The sequence below is a fragment of the Carcharodon carcharias genome, chromosome 13 (assembly GCF_017639515.1).
Source record: "Carcharodon carcharias isolate sCarCar2 chromosome 13, sCarCar2.pri, whole genome shotgun sequence".
NCBI classification, from domain to species: domain Eukaryota; kingdom Metazoa; phylum Chordata; class Chondrichthyes; order Lamniformes; family Lamnidae; genus Carcharodon; species Carcharodon carcharias.
The window spans coordinates 121425307-121441914 of record NC_054479.1 but is presented as its reverse complement, the minus strand read 5'-3'; the positions used below and the strand labels follow the sequence as shown (position 1 = coordinate 121441914).

The 16608-nt window shown below is 40.3% G+C and overlaps 1 protein-coding gene across 3 annotated transcripts in view; it reads left to right on the top strand.

Annotated features, from left to right (window-relative positions):
• LOC121285613 (plexin-B2-like) overlaps positions 1-16608 on the top strand; it is a 249354-nt gene that overhangs the window by 70778 nt on the left and 161968 nt on the right. For all 3 annotated transcript variants that reach the window (XM_041202227.1, XM_041202228.1, XM_041202229.1), the window contains exon 2: positions 13919-14025. The gene's annotated coding sequence lies outside the window, so the exon portion shown is untranslated. The remainder of the gene's footprint in view (positions 1-13918; positions 14026-16608) is intronic.

Genomic DNA, 16608 nt, shown 5'->3' with positions numbered 1-16608 from the left:
GTTTCAGTTTTAGAAAGGTGTCCTAATTTGATAAAATTATAAGTAAAAAGTGTAAGATAGGGTGGCTTTAGAACATTAGAAGTGTCTAATAATCTAAACTGGTTCCACCAAAAATGGATCATAACCAATAACCCCAAGGAAGGACTATCAGAATCTGAGTTTTGTAACATTCTGTTTCGACTTGTCATGTGCCAGGCATGTGTGGAAACTGAGACTTGTTTAGTCTCTAAAGTAACATACTGAAAAAAAGCAGAATACAGTGGCAGCAGCATGTACCATTTACAAAATCGTTAATGGTGTCATTTAATGTGCATGCTCTTCCCATCAGGACATAGCCTGCTTCACTAAGCACATTGGCCTTGCGTGCAGGTGGCAGCCCAAGGCTACGGGACCAGAAATGTGTGCAGGGTTGCTATTTGTGCTTAACCTTGTCCAGCTAAATCTAACCTGCCAATTTATGCATTGGATCAGAAGGTAATTGGAGCCAAGTTGTAAGAATCCCAGCACCCAGATCCTATTTTATCCACTTTTTTATTTTAAGCACTTGTGCTAAATAAATCATATGTAGACTGACCAATGCAGACTGGCAAATTATCATAGTAGTTGAAACTTTTTGTGCTAAATGACACCACATTATGGAATCTAAAGCAAAGGGAAATCTTGAAAATGGAGTCTAGAATATGTGAGAGCAGAATAGCTCATCAGAAAGAAAGTTGCAGGCAGTTTTGTGGCTGACTAAAGAAATATAAGTGATTTGGCAGCCAAAAGTGAACAGGGAAGTTGAAACATGGTGAAACTCGAATGATTGGTGAGGCTTATCTTAAAGTGTGGGCAGGAAATTGCACATGAGACATATTGAAGAAGAAATTCAGGGAACTTCGATAACAAAACGATATGGATGGGTTGGTGGAGTGGATGGTAAAGTGGCAGATGGATTTTAACAGACAAGTGTGAGATCATAAATTTAGTAAGGTCAAACAGTTACATGGATTACAGAATAAGTGGGAATATACTAAAAGGGGTAGATGAAGTGACAGATCTTGCTGTACAAGTACACAGGTTCCTGAAGGCAGCAGTTCAAGTAGACAAGGTTGTAAAGAAGGCATAGGGAATGCTGTCCTTCACTGGCAGAGGTATAGAATATAAAAGTAAGGATATAAAGTTGGAATTGTAGAAAACACTGGTGAGGCCACAACTGGAGTATTGTGTGCGGTTCTGGTTACCACATTACAGGAAGGGCGTAATAGCTCTGGAGAGAATGCAGAGGAGGTTTACAAGAATGTTGCCAGGGTTAGAAAAGTGTAGCTACGGGGAGAGATTGGATAGGTTGGGGTTATTTTCCTTAGAACAAAGAAGGCTGAGAGGTGACTTGATTGAGGTGTACAAAATTATGAGGGGAATATGAGTGGACAGGATAAAATTGTTTCCCTTGGTGGAGAATTCTAGAACGAGGGGGCATAGATTCAAGATAAGTGGCAGAAGGTGTAGGGGGGACATGACGAAGAACTTTTTTACGCAGAGGGTAGTGGGTGTATGGAATTCTCTGCCCAAGTTGATGGTAGAGGCAGAAGCTCTAAACTCTTTTTAAAAAGTACCTGGATCCGCATCTAAAGTGCTGTAAGCTGCAGGGCTATGGGCCAGGTGCAGGAAGGTGGGATTAGAAAGGGCACCTGGGTGTCCTCGGGCTGGCATGGACAAGATGGGTCGAATGGCCTCCTTCTGTGCTGTACCTTTTCTATGGTTCTAACTGAACAAGGAAGTTTAGCAAGAAAAAGCAGAATTTTGGCAACACAAAATTGTTTGAAGGAATTTCTAATCGTTTTGTCTGCCACAAAATATTCCAAATTTTATTCAAAAATCTGAACAAGATATCAGGTTGTTTAATTATTTGTCTTGAAATAGCTTAATCAAGAGAGCGGCTCAGTGGATAAGTATTTTCTACTATTTCCTGTATTAACCAGGGTGAATAGTATTTAAAATGGTATATTGTAACTACCAGGTAGTTTGTATTTTAATATTGAAATGTGTTTCTGGACTCTGTTTTGACCGAGCAACCAATTTGCAGAACTACCTTACACCAAGTGTGGCAGCTTATCTTACCTTTTCCTTAAAGGATGTGTTAGGTTTTCTCCTGTTCTTAGCTCATCTCGGACCAAACTTCTGTGACAAGAGTTCAGTGCAATTTACCAGGCTACCATGAATATAACACCTGACCTATGGTAGTGAGCATGTGGGCACAGCTTATTGAAGACTCCCATCAGATATTTTTCTTTTTCTTTCTACCCTTCCCATGGCAGGGAGACACTTAGGCTTGGATTTTCACCACGACGGAGAGTCTCTCTGTCATGGCAAAAATGGCAGAAGAAGCCCAAATCCAAAAATTCCACCCCTGAACACTGCACCTACCACTCTTATGGGAGTGGCAATGGACCCAGGTTGGAATTTGTGCATGCGCATTTGACAGAGGCAGCTGCCTCCTTAACAGTAGATAGTAAGGAAATGGCTGATGAAATTAACAATTATTTTGCTTCTGTCTTCACTATAAAGAATACAAAAAGCATTCCGGTAATAGCTGTAAATCAGGAGGTGGAAGGGAGAGGTGAACTTGGTGAAATTACTATCACTAGGGAAGCAGTACTGAGCAAATTGATGGAGCTGCGGGCTGACAAGTCTCCAAGTCCTGATGGACTTCATCCTAAGGTCTTAAAGGAGGTGGCTAATGAGGTAGTAGATGTATTGTTGTTAATATTCCAAAATCTGCTAGATTCTGGAAAGGTTCCATCAGACTGGAAAGTAGTAAATATAACTCCTTTATTGAAGAAGGGAGGGAAGCAGAAAACAGGAAACTATAGGTCAGTTAGCTTGATGTCTGTCATGGGGAAGGTGTTAGAGTCGCTCATTAAAGAGGTTGGGCACTTAGAAAAACTCAAGGTAATCAGGATGAGTCAGCAAGGTTTTGTGAAAGGGAAATAATGTTTAACCAATTGATTGGCATTTTTTAAAGGAACTGTGGATAAAAGGGACCCTGTAGACATACTGTACTTGGATTTCCAGAAGGCATTTGATAAAGCGCCAAAAGGTTATTGCGGAAAATAAAAGTTCATGATATAGGAGGTAACATAGTGTGGTTGGAAAATTGGCTGGCTGGCACTAAACAGAGTAAGCATAAATGGGTCTTCTTCTGATTGGCAGGATGTGACGAGTGGAGTCCTGCAGGGCTCTGTGCTGGGGCCTCAACTTTTTACAATTTATATCAATGACTTAGGGGAGCGAAGGCATGATAGCTAAATGTGCAGATGACACAAAGATGGGTAGGAAAGTATGTTGTGAATAGGACATGAGGTTGCAGACAGGTATAGATAAGTTGAGTGAGTGGGCAAAAATCTGGCAGAGTATAATGTGGGAAAATATGAAGTTTTTCACTTTGGCAAGAAGAATAAAAAAGCAGAGTATTACTTAAACGGAGAACAACGGCAGAATTCCGAGGCGCGGAGGGATCTAGGCGTTCTTGTGCATGAGTCACAAAAAGTTAGTATGCAGGTACAGCAAGTAACTAAGAAGGCTAATGGAATGCTATCCTTTATTATGAGAGGAATTGAACATAAAAGTAAGAATTTTATGCTTCAATTATACAGGGCATAGGTGAGACCACATCTCGTATTGTGTGTGCAGTTTTGGTCTCCTTATTTAAGGAAGGATATAAATGGAGGTGGTGCAGGGGAAGTTTACTAGATTGACACCTGAAATGAGTGGGTTGTCTTATAAGGATAGATGGCCAGACTGGGCTTGTTTCCACTGGAGTTTAAAAGAGAGAGAGGTGACTTGATTGAAGTATGTAAGATCATAAATGGTCTTGACAAGGTGGATGTGGAAAGAATGTTTCCTCTTGTGGGCGAGTCCAGAACTAGGAGGCACTGTTTTAAAATTAAGGGTCACTCTTTTAGGACAGAGATGAGAATTTTTTTCTGAAGGTCATGAGATTTTGAAACGCAAAGTGATGGAGACGGGGTCATTGAATATTTGTAAGATGGAAGTAGATAACTTATTGTTAGGCAAGGGAGTCAAAGGTTATCTGGAATGGATGGAAATGTGGAATTCAAAACACACATGGATCTTATTGAATGGTGGAGCAGGCTCGAGGGGCTGAATGGTTTACTTCTCCTATTTCTCATGTTTGTACGCTCATAGAAATCAGCAGCTACCTTCACTCGTATGATTTTGGTGTGAGGGATGTCTAAAATCTGGCATGCACAGATTAGACCTGATAGGAGCAGATCTGAAGTTTGTGGATTTATTTGGATAGTCAGGGTTCCCTTTTGGAGAGGTAATGTATTCCTTTGGATATGGTCCCCGGACACCTTTGGTGGAGGTCGGGTGTCTTTTGGGGAAGGCCAGATGCCATTTCGTTTTCCTAAAACTAGGCATGAATGTGCTTAATATGTGCATTAACTCATTGAAACTGTTGGTGTCAAGATGAACTGTCAAAGGGAGCTGTCAAGGCATTTAAAAGTCCTGCTCTTTAAATCTTTTGAGAAAACTGGTGAGAGTAAAAAGTTGCTTAATATTTCACTGTCTCTTGATATAAGCCTTTAGGACTCTGATTACTGCTGCATGACTTAGTTCACAAGTGTCCACTATCACGATAAGGTGCCTGCCATTTCAGAGTTTGACTGACAGTTCCACATAGTGAATGGACTCTTTGAAGTGGGTCTGTGAATTTCAATATTTATAAGGGATTATGCAATCGAATTAAATGTTTGTGTGTTAAGGGATAAATCAGTTGAAAGAATGTAAATATAGTAAATGGGTTTTTTATGAATGAGTGCTTTGTAAAAAAAAAAAGTCTGCAGTAGACACTTGGAACTTTATTTAACCTCAACATAGCTCATGAGACCTTCCCATGGTGGATAATGGGTGAGTTGGCATTGTAGGTGTAAGGGCAAAGGGTGGTGGTGGGCATAAGTTGGCATGAGGTCGCACTAAGTTGGCATAGGGGCTATAAAGGGCCATGAGAGTGAGATGAGGGGCATAGGTTAGCATACAGGGTATAAGAAAACATGGAGTGGGCAGAGGATGTTATGACCCATGATGGGAGGAGTATGCGAATTATCAAGTCCCACTCCTCTGCAGGCCATATCATCAATTTAAATGTTTAATTTTCTCACTGAAATGGCTAGTTATGTATGTATACCTTTAGTACCCAGAAGAAAAGGGACTCTGACCAGGCTTCCTTTAAAAATACAATGATTAATTTTATTTTAAAACAAAACTTCTTTTAACAAGTTGCGAGTACTGGTTAACACAATTCTAATTGGGAAATATAACTACCCATCTCTTTCTAAGGAATTCCCCCAGCATGCACACAAACAAAGAACAAACAGGTCGAGTCTCTGCAGAGATGAGCTTGGAGGATGGGCATTATAAAATAAAGGATAAAGTCCACAAAGTCTCGACACTGTCGACCTGGAGTTCTCTTGTGTGCAGACAGGCTGCTGGTCCCAGTGGATGCCTGGAAGATCCCATCACTGGTCTCAGCTTTGCAGGTCCGAATGCAAACTAGTTACAATCAGATGAAGGTTCTCTGGCTGTAGGTTGATAGTCGCACACAATTTTAGGCAAGATAGAGAGAGGGAGCCAGTCAAGGTAGCCTTCCTTCCTCAGCTTGTTTTTCAATAAGACTGCCTTCAAAACCAGCAGGTTCACAACTTAAGTTTCTTCCCTCTCTCCCATGTGATTGCCTTTTTGTCTCCCAGCTTCCATTAATTAAAGTGTTTTACAGTTCAACACAAACAAACAACTCCTTCTAAAGTATCATGTAGGTCAGGTGATTTCTTGGAAGAGAAAGGTGAATTGATGACCTTTTTTTTAAAAAAAAAAATCCAGGTTAGCATCCAGATGTCCAGATCATGCCATGTCCTTCTACTTTGTAAAATAAAGCTTCAGTATTGAGAGATATAATTCTAACAAGGGTATGAGGTGGCATGGGTTGACATGGATGGGGCATGGGTAGTGTGTGGGGATGGGTGATGAGGGCTGTTTTGTTTTTGTGTTATTAAACTTCAACACCGTGCTGGAGCACTGAGACAGGCCTTCCGCCCAGCCCTTCTCCACACTCCTGGTAGCCTCCAGACTTGTTCTGGGGTTGCCTGGCCCGACTCCCAGGGAACCCTGCCACGCTTGGAACAAAAATCTGATGTTCGTTCAGACATTTTTAGAAGCCGGGTTCATGGGGCTGTGCACCCAACCCAGGGGTGGAAATCTAGTTCATGGCCTTTGCATTAAGTTCTAGCTGAAAAGCATTGAGTCCCCAACCCACGACTCCATCTCAACTCCTCTCTGTCTCATTTCATCTCCTACTTTTCTTTCAAGTAGCCTTACTTGTAAATATTTATGAAGCTCATAAAAGATCTATGACCAGAAATGCTGCAGGGTTTAATGAGAAACAAGACAGTGATGGAGAAAGTCGTGGTCCAGAACAGCATAGAATACTGAAGCATCGAAATGTGCCATCGTGAGGGAGATTTTTGGTTGATGAATTTCTGATCTCTGCTTTTCTGCTGTTAAGAGTCCCAAAGAAAAGAAGTGCTGTAAACTGTTAGTAAGGCAAATTGTCTGTTAGCTTTTATTGCAAGGGGCTTAGACTATTAAAAAAAGCAAAGGAGCATTATTTTAGCAAAAGGATTGAAAACAAGCAGAAAATGGTTGCAGCGCTTATAAGATTGGCCTATTTGAAATTAGTTCACAATTTAGGTCCTAATTACTGATTAGTATCTCCAGGCATATTCAAATTATGGTAAACAGACACCTGCAGGTTTAGCACTCAAACACTGATTACATGCAATTTGTGTGGAGTAATAAATGAGCTCCTTGCACCTACGTCTACTAAAGGTGTGGAGTGCTCTGGCGGACGCACAGCACAATGCAAGATGGCTTGGGCACCTGAAAGAGCGTGCACAGGTTCTCAGGTATGGCGCTGGAGGTCCTGGTGGAGGAAATCCAGAGGAGGAGGAAGAGAGATGTCCTCCTACCTGCAGAGGGAAAGGATGTCACTACCTCTTTCTAGCCCTCTTGTTCATCTCTCCCATGACAGCTAGTGCTACTTTACCTGGCCTCATGTCTTCATGCCCAATGTCCCTTCTAAGCTGAGCAGCAATTTAAAATATCCACATGCTACTCGGTCCCTAAATTATCATAAAACCAAAAAAACTGCGGATGCTGGAAATCCAAAACAAAAACAGAATTACCTGGAAAAACTCAGCAGGTCTGGCAGCATCGGCGGAGAAGAAAAGAGTTGACGTTTTCATGTTTGGCCACGCAAAAATATCTAGAAGCTGTGCACTTAAAGAAATCACTCATGCCTTTAAAAAAAAATTTCAAGGAACGTTGTGCTTGGCTTCTTACTATTTCTCTTCCAGGCCGGACCCTGAGCAAGGTGCCCATGACCTGGCACTTCCTTTCTCTCAGTGACTCCTATAAAGTGGAGGAGCACAACACTTATTCTTTTTAGGTGAAGTCCTCAGAGAATTTCCAGACTGAATGTTGCACAGGTATTGAAGGAAGTCTCCATAAAATGCCCAGAAAGTCTCCTGATGAGTTTGAGGTCCTTTTCACAGCTCCAGCAGCAACGAACATGAAATGGCAACGATCCTTTAAGGAGCTCTGAAATCAACATCTGCGCCATGTTTTACTACCAAACAGCTGATCACTGTTGAGAGGACACAAAATGCTGCACAGCCTCTTTAATGGACACTAGTAGGCATATGAAGTGTTAATCAGCTGGTTAGCAAGCTAATGTGGGCCCTTCCTAGCACTGGTTTCAAGCCTTTTACTAAGATAGATGCAGGCTAAACTGACCTTTCAGCTGAAGACCCAACTTGGCCACCTCTTAGCCCTAAAGTATTCAGTGATCATTGCCACCTGGAAGTTTTGCTGCAATTGTTATGGGACTTTGACGCCATGCCTGAAGTACTATATATTTTTGTTCTCCTTGCCTAAAGAAGGATTTACTTGCTTTAAAATAGGCACAATAAAGGTTCACCTAGCCTGTTTTCTGAGATGAGAGGGCTTCCCTATGAAGAGAGTTTTGAAGAATGAGAAACGATCGCTTTGAAATGTATCGAGTTGTTAGAGTGCTTGACAGGGTAGATGCTGTTTTCCCCTTGCTGGAGAGCCTATACACGGGTCATAGTCTCAGATTAAGGGGTCAACCATGTAGGATTGAGAAAAAAAAATCTTTATTCATAGGGTTGTAAATCTTTGGAATTCTCTAAGCTAGAGGGCCATGGTTGCTCAATCAATGAATATGTTCAAAGAGGTCACTAGGTTTTTGGGTACTAAAGGAATCAAGGGAATGATAGAGCAGGAAAGTGGAGTTGTAGACGTTTCAGCCATGATCATATTTGAGTGAAAGAGCAGGCTTGAAGGGCCATATGGCCAATGCCTGCTTCAATTCCTTATGTTCTTAAGAAGCCAGGTACTTATTGTCAAGAGGATGGGTAGTTTAATGTTGGCTGTCTTCTGGTGCTTAGTTTGGAGCAGCAGCTTTCTACTTTTTTTTTGGTGATGAATGAGTAACAGGAATATGAAACAATTCACGGTGGGGAGGCAATGGCATAGCGGTATTGCCACCGACTAGTATTCCAGAGGCAGTGTAATGCTCTGGGGACCCAGGTTCAAATTCCACCATGGCAGATGGTGAAATTTGAATTCAATAAAAGTCTGGAATTAGAAGTCTGATGATGACCATGAAGCCATTGCTGATTGTCAGAAAAACCCATCTGGTTCACTGATCTTTTAGGGAAGAAAATCTTATCTGGCCTGGCCTACATGTGACTCCAGACCCTCAGCAATGTGGCTAACTCAAGTGCCCTCTGAACAGGGGCAATTAGAGATGGTTGCCTAGTCAGCAACACCCACATCCCATGAATGAATAATAAAAAAAACGCTTCTTCGATTACAGAATCACTCTGCTTAAACATCAGAAAATAGGGAACATTTGAAGTTTTAAATCCAATTGGTAACTTTATAGGAAACTATCATAAATTTGCTTAACTTCTACATGCTTTTGATTTACAACAAAGCAGTTTGGACTACCTGAATTAGAACTTGGTACCAAGATAACTGAGTGGTATAAATTAGGACTGCTGCTTCCATCATTCTGTCAACAAAAGCCTACCCTTGTTAGCTTTAATTTCTGCAGATGCTTAGGATCTGAACAGATTTCATATTGCAAGTTGAAATGGCATATTAAAAAATGTAGTGCTGACCTTAAAGAGCCTCCATTGCCTATGCTCGAATGTGTGGATGAAATGCCATATCCTTGGCTCAGCTTTCATTGGTGTGTGTATCTTCAGTAACTGCAAATATTGTACAAATTATTCGTGCAATTTTAATTGGAATCCTAACCTCATTGAAGAATGAATTGGTCAGAATGCCAGAAAATAGTTAAAGTTGAGATCAGCGGAAAGGATTTAAGGCAAGAGTACAAATGTGAAGAGTATTTGGAGAAATGTGGAATTCAGTAACCCAGCATTAACTCAGTGTAATTTTGCAAGAGTGTAAGAAATATAACAGTGTACTCCTATCCATGAAGCCAAAAAAAGTCTGCCAATGAATCAAGAAAGAAGATTACAGATGGTTTGCTGTAGATTCCAAGTCTTCCAATGCCCAGTACAGGAAGACTGAACTGTCTTTACATGATAGTTACACTGCTGTCAAATCAAAGACCTTGTATTGTATTATCTATCGTGACTTAAGATGGAAGCATATAATTGCTACCTGTTAAGCTACCATGTGAATTTAAGGTTGCCAAGCACATAGGTGAAATTTCCCTGTTGCACTATGACACTTGGGTTAAAAATAGCTAACACCGAGCTACTGAAAGCTTGAGGTGAAGTTGGACCAAGTCAATACTGTGATGATTTGTGTATAGTTCACTAGCATTTGCCGTCTGTGTGCTGACTGGAAACCTGGCAGCTTTATGTGCATATGCACTCAGTGTCTGACAGGCTGAGTCTGTAATTTTAATTAATATCCAATAAAATCTACAAATATCTGGAACATTCCAAAGGAATAAGAATGGTAGGATTTCTTTTCTTAGATTGAAGGCAGAATTGATCATTCAGAATATGCCAGGGCTTCCTCTTTTAAGTTCTACTTGGTCTGGTTTTGAAGTCAGACAGTGATGTCAGCTCTGTGGTGAGGGGGATATTTTAATTTCAAGGATTTCTTAATTGTGTTGTTTTGACTACCTATTGGAAGGCTAATGTTTGCTGGGTTGTTAGGAGAGAACAAGTGAAAAGGCCAATGTGCTTATTCAAGTTCTTTAAAATCTGCTTTTTTTCCCTCCATCCAACTCCAGCACTGTGTTTGTACTGGGTAAGGTTAGAAATATCTGTGCTGAAGGATGAACTTCCTGCTTCGTCAGGTGTAATGCCACTAGATGCTGATTAAAATTGCTTTAATGCTGCCAGAACAAGGTACCAGAACTACAGTTTCCAAAGAACATCCTGTATTGCATCACTGGGACTTTCTTCGTCCTCTTTCATTTCCCATTATTGTGTTCTCTCCTGGGCTGGCAATTTCTGCTGAAGTATGGGTTGTTTTGTGCTGAGGAAGTAAGCTAAGACATGACAAATTCATTTTGTAGAAGTTGCCTGCAGCTGGCAAAGAGGAGACTTTCAAACCGTCATTCTGGAATGAAAAGCATACCCCAGGGATGAAAAGAGTGCTGATTCACTCAGCTGTCCAGTGTCCCTACAATAAAGATCTGTAACTCTTGCATGGATAAGCAAGCTAGTTGAGCAGTGGAAGTGTTTGTATTGCAAGGCAGTTTCTGACTCTTGTGTTTGGGCAAAGTATTAATGCAATCAACTCCCCTCGCGCTACACAGTAGATAGATGGGCTTTCATGTGTGTTGCCTGGAGAGGCCTGATCAACCAATCTGAATAAAATGCAGTTTAATTTGTATGTTAAAACTATACAGTTCCAGATTTCATTTTATAAAACAATGCAGAGACACTGTGTAGAAGGTTCAAAACATTCACAAGGGTGATTCAGTATTGAGAAGATATATTTATGAAAGGAGAATTCTCCTCTCTAGGGAAAATAAGGCTGATGGGTGGTCTGACAGAGACCTTTTAAGATGTTGAAAATGTTTGGTAGGGTAGACGTAGCGAAGATGTTTCCACTTATGGTGGAGACAAAAACTAGGAACCATAAGTATAAGATAGTTACTAATTATTCCAATAGGGGAATTCAAGAGAAACTACCCAGAGAGTGGTAAGAATGTGGAATTTGCTCCACAAAGTGTAGCTAAGTTGTATCGCATAGATGCATTTAAGGTGAAGCTCGATAAACAAAAGGGAGAAAGGAATAGAAGGGTATGCTGATGGGGTTGGATGAAGAGGGATAGGAGGAGGCTCATAGGGAGCATAAAGATCAGCACAGACCAGTTGAGCTGAATGGCCTGTTTCTGTGTTGTACATTCCATATCAGGCTTGTCCAACCTTTTTCGAGTGGGAGGCCACATGTAAAAAGCAGAGGGGAGGGTGGGACAAGGCCATGATGAGCAAATTTTGGAAAGAAAAGGTTTGACAGAACATCAAAGATGAATTTCAACAAAAATGCTGCATATGGAAAGAAACAACCTGCTGAGCAAAAAAAAATCACAACAATAAATTGACAATTTTTAAAAAAAGTAATAAAGATGACCATTAGAGTGTGAAAGGGTGTGTGTGTGTCCAGTTCACTCCCAGTCTAAGGGTACTCATCATTCTCCCTCACCCACTGAGAGTGGGTAGAGTGACAACTGTTGGTGTGTGCGGGTGAATGAGAACCCTAACACTGGGAGTGAGTCAGACGCACACACTGCCCTCTCTCTCTCTCTTGCACACTCCGCCTGGACCGAAATACCAGGAGCGGGATGAAAGCGGCCGGAGTGGGGCCAGAGCACTGGGAATGGGGTGAATGCAGCTGCAACCACAGGAAAGTGTGATGAGTGTAGGCCCTGCTTGCTCCAGAGTGTCCACATCTTCACATACTCGCAGTTGCTGGTGTTTGCTGCTCCTTCAATGATCATCTGTTTCTTATTATTGATCCTATCAGCAGCAAATGCAAGAGAGAAACAGGCCATCATTGAGGAGCAGTCTCCTGCAGAAATATTCAAACTCACTGACCCATCTTACTGGCCTTTTCAACAGTCACTCCATGAGCCGCATATGTGCGGGCCACTGGTTGGACAAGCCTGTTCAATACAATATCTCCAGTAAAGTCATTTGTTTCCCTTTTTACGCTTTCCTATTTATTTTTGTGTTCCTACTGGAACTTAGTGCTTACGCTTTAAAATTGTTATGGTGTTATACTGTCCTGAAAAAGGACTAAAAAATACTTGGAATTTTATATTTCTATGAAAATTACTGTACTTATAGTGTACTTGGTACTCTCATAATACAGAACTGTTAACATTATTAAAGCTTACAATACTTTAGAATCTCAATTTTAAACAGGAAGTTGCATGTTATGGTATTTCTGGCCAGTGTTTTTGGCAGGCGATGGGTGCAAATGCTGCTATCACTGTCCCCAGATAAAATCACCTGATCCAAGTATGGAATTTCCCAAATATTCCCATTTGAATAAAATCCTGTCTACAGTGTAAAGCCTTTTTGATATTTTAAAAACTTATTCATCATTTCATTCAGCCCTTTGCTGATTTGCAATATCTGTTTGGTGTTGATTTATATTCCTTGATTTTATAAACTCTGTAATTTTGTGCTATTTTTATTGACTTTGTTTATAGAAATCATTATCCAAGGATACCATTACTGTACCAGATAGTTGACTTTGTGCACTTGTGTGGTTAGTCCTCATTGTGTCCTCTGGTTTTAATCATGTAAAGCACAACACATCAAATATAGGGTTGCCAATTATGATTAGGAGATTTTATCACATGACTTGTCCCCACGCTGCAGCCATTCACTGGCCAGCACATCATCCTTGTGACACACTGTCTTCCTACACCAATTGGAAAGCAAAAAGACTCATTACCCAATTGAACGATGCTTGACTGTCAGCCAAACAGCCTTCCCCACCCTCCGACCCCTGCCGTTTTCAGTATTTTTGTATCTGGTAAAGAGAAATGTTCAAAGAAATTTTTGAAAAAAAATCTCTTCATGTCCCTGTGATTTTTTTTCTCTTCAGAACTGCACACAGCAGTGATGTGGGGATTGATCTTCAATTCCTAGACACTCCAGGCCAATCCTGGAGGGTTGGCAACCCTCATCAAAATCCAGCTAAAAGAAGCCCTCAGCAACAGTTCTTTCTGGAATTTGAGATTTCTGATACCCTACTCAATGTGGAGACCTTTAATGCTATTAAATTGACAGCATTTGCCCGCACACTTGGAGATTATTTCTTAACTTTCATACGCCAACAGGAGTTGAATCTCGATGTACATATGGCACTACTTGATGAAAAGAGTACAATGAGCATACTAGCACTGGCCAGAATGGCCAGGGAAAAAGGCACTCCAGAAAAGGATTTCTTTGGTGGTATGGAGTGTCGGCCCAGGCCAGTTCAATTCAGTTATTCAATTCTAGAACATTTATTCTCCAGTCTGATTCACTGATGCCATTACAGTCTGTTGCAGCAGATGCTGTGTATATACTGTACATATATTTATTTTTTTCAGTGAAGTAAATTTTACAGCACCATGTGTTCTCGGTACACACATCATCACAGGACCTCTCACGTAGACGAATATTTATTTGAGAATTTCATCTCAGGACTGTATATGACAGAGTAATCTGAGAATAAGTTTGAGTTTTGTTAAACCCTCTAACTGTTGGGGTGGGGGGAAACCTTAAATGTATGCACAAAATTTTACTCCGGATTTTAACAGGTGCTTATTTTCTTTTGCTAGGAGGGCCTTGATCAATGTGACCATATAACATCTCGGATTTCCGTTAACTACAGAACAAGCTGACTGGACAACAACCAGAAAATCAGGACATTGAGGCTATTTTAGAGGTATGAGGGATATATTGTCACTGAGGTTTAGTTTACAGAGACATGGTAATGCATTGTACTGCTTGGGAGCCACAAGGAGTTGGGTGATTGCGTTCTTGATTTAGATGGAGTTAGAAGCACATAGCTATATTCTGGATAGTGAAATGCCTTTGTATTAATTATTAATTCCTTGATTGCTAGCCCATGTTTTTAAAATAATATCCAATATCACAATATTCATGTTTGTTCATTTATTAGGATAATTAAATTACTGCTTAAAAAGAGACTTCCCCTGCTACACAAGAGGCACAATAGTAGCTAGTCACACCCAAGCAATATTTAGTAATCATTTCTGTTCATAAAATTCATAACTTTTGCTGCTTTGTGTCCAGTCTTTGGTTCATGAGTTGGGTGCTCATCATAGTGAACAACAGAAAGCCAAATGTGTTGGATTATTTCTTGCATATGCAAATAAAGCTTTGCCACAGTTCGTCTTAACTTTAGGATCAGCTTTAGTGTTGTTCTGAGAATGGTATTCTTGAGCTGCCCCTACTGTTTGGAGGTTTTTCTGCTCTATACTGATATAAGAACAGCTTTTCCACAATAGACTGCAATGAAAAAAGCTGTCATGTAGTGGAAGCTTTGTTTATGTTTTGACAGTGGATAGGAAAAATATTTAGTAAATGAACAACCTGTATATTATTTAAGCATGAAATATTTTCCGAATCCTACTTACAAATGTCAGTATTCTTTTATATTTCCTTACATTTTTTTGAGGATTTATTAGAATGTGGAAAATATTGAAGGGCATGGGTGCTGATGGTTTTCCAAGTGACTTATACTTTGCATATCAACTTGTAGGGCTGTTATTCTATTAAATGAATGCCCCCCATCCTCCAGCCTTGTAGTGGTTGATTCATTGTAGACACAACCCAGCATTTGCATCTCAACTGCAGGTACTGAGGCCAGAATTTTGTTTATGGCTTGGTAGCAGGCTTGTTTATACCTGTAAAGTAATAACTGGTCTTTTTGATTGGATCTGTGTTTCTTAGTGATACCAAAAAATCTCAGACCTTTTTTCATGAAGCTCTACCTTGCTCCTTTCAGTGCTACTGTATTGTGGAACTTGAACTTGGTTTGTCACTTTGCGGTTCTTTTGTTCTAACAGGACTCGGCACTGACCTGCACACTAAATACAAGATCCGCACAAGCTGGAGAAAGATTCTTCCCAGCCTTATCATCTGCTAATACTAGTGTTATGTTTCAGGAGGCGAATTCTTGGTAATGGTTCAATATCATTACAAAATTCTACCACATTGAAGCAACTTGCATGAAACTGTGATGGCAGTAAGCTGAGCAAGTGGACTTGATTTTGCATATGAAAGTGCTGCGTGTCATCTTTTATAAAATTGACTTAATGTTTCAAGTTCTGAGTCAGTAGCTGGATGTGGGCTTCTGTAAGCATATGTTGAGATTGCTTTGTAGTTTTGATAATATTGAGGTCAGCTGTATTCCCAAATAATAGCAACATGAATCTCTTTTATAGGAATGTAATTTGCTGTGCAAATAAAAGCTAATGAAATAAAAGGCCCATTGCAGTACAGTGAGCGATCCAAGTGCATTATTCAGACTTGAACTGCTGAGAGGAATGGAGAACGTAGGTGTAAATAGGCTTATTAACTTTGAATAATAATTACAGAGCTACACAACGTTAACCAGGCTAAAGCAAAATTAAAACAAAAAGCTGCATATGGTTCATGTGAATAGATTTGGTTAAAGTAGTTAATGTTCTGATTTAGGGAGACAAAGAATTAGTATCAACACAAATAAAGATGGAACCTTGTGTTCTTGAGCTGTCGTACGCATGGAGTTGTCTTGCCTAGATTCATGATGTAGAATGTCTGATTAGAAAGGCAGTTTAGTTTGATAATCCTTTTCAAAATGACAGGGAGGGAGAAGAAAAAGTGGCTTTGCAGACTCTTTCTTTATGAAACAGGTTGAGAAAGCAGAACAGACTGTTACCTGTGAAACATGCTGGCTTGATGAAATGATATGACCCTTCAGATTCTGTGCTTTGTTCTTGGGGTCGCTGATAATTTGTACAATCTAGATTAGAAGCAAGTAATTTAGTCAGTTGTAGCATTAATTTACAAACAATTAAAAGTGGTGCAGAAGTAATTTGGCTGCCGGAGTGCATTTAGACTGCAACTTGAGCCTTGCTGCAAAGTAGTATGGATTTGATTTTCAATGTGACCCACTGGAAGAGGCAGTTGTGCACCACATACGTGTATAACTTCAGAATGGTGTCTCATCTGGTTTACAAAATATTCAGTGACTCATTAGGTCAGTTGGAAACCTTCAAAACTTTTATTTAATATGTGCTAGAGTTGTGGGGAGTCTGGTCCATGCTCATGATTGATCTTAAAATGCTAGGAGCATGAGTTTAGAGTGCTCTCTCTCTCTCTTGGATTTGGCCATTCCAATTGCTGTATAAGTAAGCTGCTGTGACTACAAATAGACAGTGTAGCTGCTGATCTGAGATCAATAACTGCAGTATAACAGTACTGAGTAAAACCTAATTCATAACACTCGGACAGCATGACC